This window comes from Plectropomus leopardus, chromosome 6, assembly GCF_008729295.1.
Source record: "Plectropomus leopardus isolate mb chromosome 6, YSFRI_Pleo_2.0, whole genome shotgun sequence".
Lineage (NCBI taxonomy): Eukaryota > Metazoa > Chordata > Actinopteri > Perciformes > Serranidae > Plectropomus > Plectropomus leopardus.
The window spans coordinates 34,245,858-34,254,761 of record NC_056468.1 but is presented as its reverse complement, the minus strand read 5'-3'; positions in this window follow the sequence as shown (position 1 = coordinate 34,254,761).

Below are 8,904 nucleotides of genomic sequence, written 5' to 3'. Positions count from 1 at the left end.
TTTTCTTTATTTTTTCTTGTAGAACTCATGTTGCACTTTGGCTCCAGTTTGGAAAAGTTATTCCTCTCAAAATAAATCTTTAGGTAAGGAGAAAAGTCTGGACACTACAATAGTTGGCTCAGAGACACAGCAGTCTTTTGTTGTTACACTAATTTATTTCCAGCTGCAGCAACAGCAGATTTAGATTTTATTGTATTTGTGAAGCAATCTTTGGGAAGTGCTGCACAAAAGGTAATCGTGCACATCAACTCTTCACTAAATAGATCCTTTTCCAGGAGCTCTGCTTCATCTCAGGCTCTGGAAACATGTTTCTTTTCTGCAAAATGCTGACATGAAAGAACATTTGTTTTCTCATATCTGCAAGAGTTGTTGGGTTTTTTTCTTTTCGGTAAATTTTGATTTGATTTATTTTGAACTGGCAAAAAAGAAAATAGAGAAATAATTATACAAACAAGCACAACAACAGTAATCTTGCATGGATAACATGTTGTGTAACATAGCGGCATATTTAATATTTTAACCCTTAGGGACTATTTGGTGCATCTTACATGCATTTCCTTCTTCTTTAATTTTTTTATATAGTTTTGTCTGTGTTCATGCATATGGCAGAAATTTTGGTAAGACTGTGTATTTTTGTTTAATCTTGGAATTTCGTAATAAAATAAAATAAATATAAAAAAACATCTACTTTGCATGTATTATATTGAACATTTTTTGTGGCTTTTCTTCCCTAGAAGTGGCATCATGACAAAAAATCTGGTATTTCAAGGGTCAAAATTCAGAAAATAAATGAATATTTGATGTTTATGATAAGGACTGACGTTGGTTAAAAAAACGAACTCAGTGAAAGTGGAAAACTATATTTATGTTTAATATTTTTTTAAGCTTAATTTTGTGTGCAGAGCGAGTGTGTGTAATATTAAAGCGGGCCCTTAGGGTTAATTTTCTCTCTGTGTATAAACACAATTAACTTCTGATCAAAAACATGAGTTTGTAATCATTTTGTAAATGTTTTTATATTCATGTATCAACCAGCGGAGAGTGGTATTTTAAGTATTTCAACTATTCTCCGGCATGAATGTCACAAAGTCAAATTCCAGCAGCACACAAACACTTTCAGGCACAAGCTTCAGCTCCATTCCTCTCTGCTGGATCGGCTCCAAGTTTAGGACTGCGATCAGCTGCTCTCAGCTGTTTTCACCGGGAGCTGAAGACCTCCACCACAGCCTCCACGGGGAGTATTTCATCACCTGAAACCCAACAAGCACTCTTCACCACCTCGGCCTCGGGAACTGGACCCGAGCTCTGCAGGAACCAGGAAACTGGTCCAGGACCAACAGCGCTGCTGGGTTCAGTCGTGCACCTGAACTCTCGGCTGTGTGAGCGCACAGTGCTGTTTTGTGTGCATGGAAGTTGCAGGGCTGATTTCAACAAGGTCTTTCAGTGTAACTGCTCTGATCACAGAGACGTGGACACAAAAGCAGAGCAGCAGAAAGCAATCAGTTGTTAACTGCTCAGAGTTTGGGGCATGTAGGTAAAACCAGTAACAGGCTGAGAAACAGGAGTAAAAGTTTGAACACTGGGTGACAACCTGGCAGAAGACTGAGGAAAGAAAGGCTGGTATATTTAATGCAGGAGAGATGACGAGGGGATGGACAGCAGGTGTGCTGGTGGGTGAGGGGATCAGGTGATTAGGTAACTGCAGTGCAGGTGTGGAGAGGCAGGTATCTGAACAGACATGATGAGATGATACTGACTGAAAAGACAAAAAAAAAACAAGAAAAAAAAGCTCTAAAAGTATTTAAAAAATCAATAAACAGAGGTTGTGACAATCATGAAGACTTAAAAAAACCCATATATATCTGTTCACACAGCATGTTCATATTTTAGAAAGGACTCTTTGTATTCAGATAAATAAAGATGAAACCAAAGATACTGTGTTAACTTCACACCATACTGTAAGACTTAGAATAAGTAGACTTAGAAAATAATTTTTAAAAAGCTCAATGAAATGTCCAGATAAAAAGAAAAATAGCTAGGATTTCTTTTGAGTATCATTATTATGTTTTTAAAATTATGTTACAGAATAAATGTAATTTTAAAGCATGTTTTACAAGTATTGTGTCTTTTGTTTTGTGTGTGTTTTGTTGTTTGCTTTTTGTATGTGTTTTAAAATATTTTTCAGGTATTTTTCTTGTACTTTTTACTTTTGTTTTCGCTATAGCTTTGGGTCATTTCTTCTGTTTTTACTCATTGCCTTCTTCCGATGTTTTAACACAAGCCTGGTCTCAAGTATTAACCCCCCCAAAACACACACACACACACACACACACACCTCCTCTCCGTCTGTAACAGGTAAACAGGTGTTGCTTTGTTGCTCCATCAAGAGTCAGCAAGCTGAAAAATCCCAACAAGCAGCAGCATCGTTGTCCTGCTAATTACTGAGAGAGCGTTGCGTTCATCACCTCAGTCTGAAGTTTAGTTTAACCCTTTGAAACCTGGATCAACGTCACTTTTCTTTCACTACATTCAGACGCGTTTCACAAGTATTTAAAGTTGACCCCTGAGCAAACTGGTTTGATTTTATTCAGAAGCACATGAGGGAAAAAGGCAATGAGAAACTTGGCAAGAAATGTCCCACAAATTGCAAATTTAGAAAATTATTTTTTAAAAAGGAAGGTTATTTCAGGTTATTTTCTTTTTTTAAAAAAAAAAAAATTTTTACTCTATGTTAAGTTTTTTTTTGACTAATTTTCTTGAACTTTTTGCTAATTTCTTGCAAATTTTTGGGTCATTTCTTCTTAATCTGTTCAATATCTTCTTCTTTCCATGTTCTGGAAAGTAATCAAGCCAATTTTCCCAGGTTTCAAAGAGTTAAACCCTCGGCCTCTGAGCTCACTTCAAATGCATTTCCCCCTCTTTCCCTCTCTTTCCTGTCCGAACTGAACTCAGAGAGGGAACGCTCAGTGAAATACAGATTTGTTGTAACTCAGCATTGTGGGAACAATACGGCAAATATTGGACGCAGCAGACGGCACGTCGGCGAGGCTGCGTCAGCGGAGCATCTAATTGTGGGAAGCGCTAACGGGGACGTCCCATGATGTGTTTGTAGATTCAGCGACGCTTTTGACTTAAAGCTCCTTAAAGTCAATGCAATCAGATGCTGGCAGTAACTTGTTTGTGTGTGTAGATGAAAATGGCCTCTTCACACTGCAGGGCACGTCTCCATTCCTGCACAAAGTCTAACTATAAACACTGTAAATCATATATGAACAGGGCTGACGAGTATGAAGGGAACTTGGCTGACCTCTTTCGCCGTAGCGGGAAACTCAGCCAAGCCACCACAGGAAAGGCCCCGACGAAGCGTCTTAAAATATTGGGTGGCCACAGAATATGTACACACAAACCGAGCGTGCTCGAGTAATTCGACTCCCACGACAAGGGCTCAGAGGGCAAAATAATATACAACGATCGGAGGCACAGCTCATTATTTCTGACCCATACATGCAGGACGAGCTGATTCATTTGTCCACATCAGTGAAAGTATGAAACTGGAGAACCTGCACACTGTCAGAGAGGAGCCTCACGGGACGCTTTAGTGCCTCAAGACGTCGTCTTTTGCAGAAAGAACAACATGTTCTCATCCCAACTCGTCACATGGCGTCGCTCAGTCAGTGACCTTCCGCGTCGACTTATGATGTTTCAGGTATCCGAATGCATCAGCTGTTCATGCTGAAGGATACAGTTAGCGTGATGTCAACAGATGCACATTAGGAGGAAGCAGCATATCCTTATGTTCACACAACAGCAGCACAGTCATGATGGCTCGGATTAGGTGACAAAGTCACTGATGGTTAGGTTTAGGCAAAAGTGGTACGTGGTAAGGTGTAGAAACAAACAAAAAAAACACTCCATCCACACGGGAAACAAACTCCAGACTCCCACCCAAAAGTCAGTCGTTTTTGGGATCCAGTCACCTGCCCACCTGCCTTACGAGTGCACTCATACTCCTTAAATTACAGCAGCGTTATTACCCGCCTTTAAATCTTTATGTGCACGGGACCAGTTCCATCCAGCGCGGTGTATGTGGACACGCCCGATGCTGTCTGGCCGTCTGCCGCCGTGTTATAAATATGCCACCAGGTATGTCCGAGTGCGCTCTCATCTGACACCATCTAGCCGTGTTACTGTCGGATGCAGAAGGTGGCTTTTGGTGTCACACTCTCATGCCTAAAGCACTGACAGAGCGGACGTGTTTGACGACAGTACATGTTGAATAAAAGTTGTTGACACACAATATATTGCCAGTTTTCTTTCATTTTGATAAATGACATAAATAATTTTAGCATAATTACTTCACTAACAGTAAAGAAGCACATACATGATGCAGACCATCGTCAAACAAACTCCCGTAAATTACAGTGTGGGTTCGATCTGTTTGCAGTGATATCGGCACAAGACCCCGATGCCGAAAGCCACCTTTTGCAGCTGTAAGCAACACTGCCAGGTAGCGTCGGCTGAGAATGTGGCAGGACACAATCTGTCATGGTGTTATTATTCACGGCTGGATGGAACCTGTAACGTCGACATGAAACGCCGTTGTACGATGTCAAGTTAAAACTCAGCTGGTAAGAACGAGTGAGAGAGGCGGTGGGTGGATACAGCGAATCTCAGTCTCAGTCGCTTCTCATCTGAATGTCATGTTTTTTTCTACACCTTGCCATGTGCCTCCTTCTCCTAATCCTAACCATCACTGCCATCATGTGCATTTGTTAATGTCCCAGCAATGGTTGCCATGTGCTTGTGTTGCCAATCAATCAATCAGACTTTATTTGTATAGCACATTTCATACAGACAAACTGTAACACGAAGTGCTTTATACAATAAAACCAAACCCCCCCCCCACCCCCCCCCATTAAAACCGGGAAGTGTACCAATGCTACCATACGTGAAGAAACACCAGAGGCAGTATAAAACCAATAGAAGAGAGATAAAAAAAAAAATTAAAAAAATAGATCAATAAATAACAAACACAGTTATGTGCAGCGTCATCCCGCTGTGTGCTTTTGTTGACATCACAGTAGCGGCATCCCTGAAGGTCAACAGCAGACGCTTTAAAGCGGTACATACACTGAGTAAAGCGGTTTCATGTTACAAATCCATGTTTCTCCAAACCCGTCCGTCATGTCAGAAGGATGTCGAACCCACTACATGCTCAAGTATGCTCACCTTTTTTTCTTTAATAATTTAAGATCTAGACGTTCAGGAGGTTTTCACTGTTAAGGATAAAAACACTGAATCAAATACTGTAGAAACACGGCGATAAACATGACAGTCTGACAGTAGATGAAGATCTGCTCTCTTTTTATTTTCAGGTGATGAAAAGCAAATACACTTATTATATTATGTCCCTTCCTGCAAATATATCCCTCTAGACCAACATTTCCTAAACTTGTTCTTGAGTACCACGTGTTGTGGATGTTTTAGATCTCTCCCTGCTGCAAAACAGCTGAGTTAAATGATCAGCTCGTCATCAGGCAGCTTCAGGAGTTCATAACGAGCTGATCATGTCGATCAGCTGTGTTGGAGCTGCAGCAAAGCGGCGACAGCTCTCAAACCTCCTGCAGACTGTGAGGTTTTGACTATCTTATAAGTTTAGTTCAAGCTACACTCTGCAGCATGGATCTAATAAACCTGGTTACCACATCAAGTTTAATGTATGCAGACGGTGCGACGACATCACCTGTAATACAGCATGACATGCTAACAAAACAAACAAAAATTTTAAAATTTTTTTATGTTTATAGAGAAAGTTACTCAGTCTTTAAGAAGAATGTTCTGGAGACTAAAATAAAACTAATGTTACTATAACATTGCATTGGGTTCATTGTACTATTCTCAGAACGTTTGTATAACTAAAAATTGCTAGCTGGGTTTGCTCGAAAATATACAATTTCGTTTTTAATCAGCCCTTTTGATTTTGCATATTCCTGAAACTCATGTACGCTTCTAGCTCAGTGAAACTTCTCTGACCGCTTTTTGCATTTCTTAATGTTTCAGACTGTGTTTTCTCTTTTGAACAATATTTCCTTTCACTCTTAATCACACATTAATATTGTTTCACATGTTCGAGTCTTAAGAGTTTACAGAGTTGCCTTACAGATATCATTTCTGTGTTTAGTGTGATTTTCTGTCCAAACTTTGATCCAAATCTTATTCTCCAACGCTGAAATGAAACCTGTAGAAGTTTCCTTCTGTTGAACATGAAGCAAAAGGACTTTTTCTACAATGACGACCATGCACAGTATTGAAGAACCCCCAAACATCAGAGGAGTATTGACATTATGTTGATGATTGAGGCCTAAACCGCTCAGATGAGCCCTCGACCCTCAGATTGATCACCGTCTCGGGGCTCAGACGGTTCAGGGCCGCGGCAGAACCTGCTGTCTGCTGTTTGCTTAGACTAAAAAGCTGCTAAAAGCCGGGATCAATGGGGCGGGAGAATCAATCAGGATCATCCGTGTTTATACGACTCAGGAGGATTACCTCACTGTTACTGGAATGGCCTCACAGGAATGAGCGACCATTAGAACAGTGGGACTAAACACTGGCCTGCTGTTTACATAAAAGGTAATGTGGGCCCGGCCCCGGCTCTGTGAGCCAGAGACAATTAGGCCCCTATACAGGCCGTAATCCACCGCCGGGCGCGAGGTAATCAAATTCAAACATAGCTGGGCCCCCAAAAACAATGAGGGACAGGATTACAATGAGTGCATGTGAAGATCGAAAATTAATAAGCTTAACACCGAACATGTGCTACAGTGATACAGTATCAGACGGATGCTTTTGGAGTGGACTTCGAGTGGTCTGGAAGTGTAACTGGGAATTAAAATGCTGCGAGTCAGGAATAGTTGGGTGTTCATTATTTTTATTATGAGTGATTATGCCCCTGTACTGTAAATACTGAGGCAAATGTCAGAAAAGTGTCGGACACGGACACGCTGTTACCAGTCTCGAGAGCTGAAAGATTGTCTTTTCTGTTAGAGAAGTAATTTAGAAAATATAGCAATGCGCACAACTCTCTCTATATAAATCTTTATGTATTTGGCAGCATGAAAAAGATGCACGGTTGAGGTGAAAATCAAAAAAGAGAAATATGGTGCCGCTCTGTCAGTGACCTTCTGCGTCAGCCGTATACCCTCCGTGAACACGATGTCAACAAACGCTAATAATGAAAAAACACGACATGGTCATTATGTTTATACAACAGCACATGGCAACCGAGCCGACCATCTGCAACACGTTCTCACTCCGAACTCGTCACACGGTGCTGCTCCGTCAGGACCTTCGACCTTTGATGTTTTGGGCATCCTTGTACGTCAGCTGTTTACGCTCTGGGATGCTGCTACGTTGATGTCAACAACATCGTGCTGATGTTTACACAACAGCGTTATTACCTCACGCTGACCTTCGGTGTTTCACACACACGGGACTGTAAGAAATTAATCGATTTAATTGTAAAATAAATTATTTCTACAAAAGCTAGTGTAAAATATTCAGAGAACTATATTAAAAACAAGCACGACTGTATATTTAAAATGATTTTTACAGACTTTAATTTTAAGAAGATTTTTCAGGTGTTTTCCCTTCTTTAAAAAAAATCTACGTTTCCTCTTTTTTTGCTGCTTATTTTCAGGCTGTTTTCTTGTCCTTTATATTAAAATTATTTGCTTACTTCTGGGTCTTTTTTTCCTTAAATCTGCTCATTGCCTTTTTCCTATGTTTTTGCTCAGATTAAAAGAAGAATTTCTGAGATTCTGCCCACTTTCCCCTCGTTGCATACCTGGCTTACGCATGTGATTGTTGGATTCTCTGTTTTGGTAAGTTATGAAATTTATTTGACATGGTTTCATTTTGTCAGCAGATGTTTTGAGCTGTCAGGGGCGGCACAGGTACTAATAGTTACATTAACGATTGCTCGTGTGTCCCAGTGAGCCGTGACACTGACCCTGACACTGAGGCCGCCAAGTGGAATTTGACTATTATTCATTTTATTATTTAAACCTGTGCCTTTCCTTCTCTGTATGTTAAAATGATTTATGTTTTGGATAAAATGCTGAACTTCGGGGCATCCAAACATTCTGACCTGCAGGTTATGGTTTCTGTAAATTGGCAGAAACAACAGAACTGAATGATTTAGTTTTTTGCCCAATTCAGAGCAACAGGCAGTGAACAATCAGCCCGTCTTCCTCAGATGCTGCCTTCATGTGCTCCTCGGAAATATCATATTTGCCATATTTGCGAATAAGGAGTTACGAGCACATTAATGTCCCTCCAAAGTCCTCCGAGTTGCAGAGTTGTGACGTTTGTGTGACGTTTCAGGGCAGCAGAAATGGTGGAAAGCCTGGAAACAGTGTTAACAATTGACGGTAAAAAAATATATATATTTTGTTATTTGTTCCTTGTTGCTATCATTTTCTTTTAGGAGTTTTTTTGTAGTTCTTTTAGTAGCTGTAGCAAGCAAGCAAACTTTTATCTATAAAGCATGCCAGTTGAGCATACTAACTTTGATAACAATGTTATTTTTATAACACAAGCTACTGAAATGTCAACAGTTGGTCAATGGTAAGGAACTTTTTATTAAGAATGATTTTCTTTAAGTTTGGAGGTGCTTTAAGTGAGGCTTTAAGTTTTCTTCACTTGGTACACGGAAAAGTCACCCTTATAATGGAAAACATTTATAATATTTTACATAATAAATATCTCATTAATTCTTATTTCTCACACCGTTCAGCTGACGTGGGAGAAGTTCTGCCAGAATACTTTTTTATTTTTAGATGCTTTCTGCATTTGCATGAATTGTGTGTCTGTTTAGCACCATAACAAAGCCGAGACTTCACATAG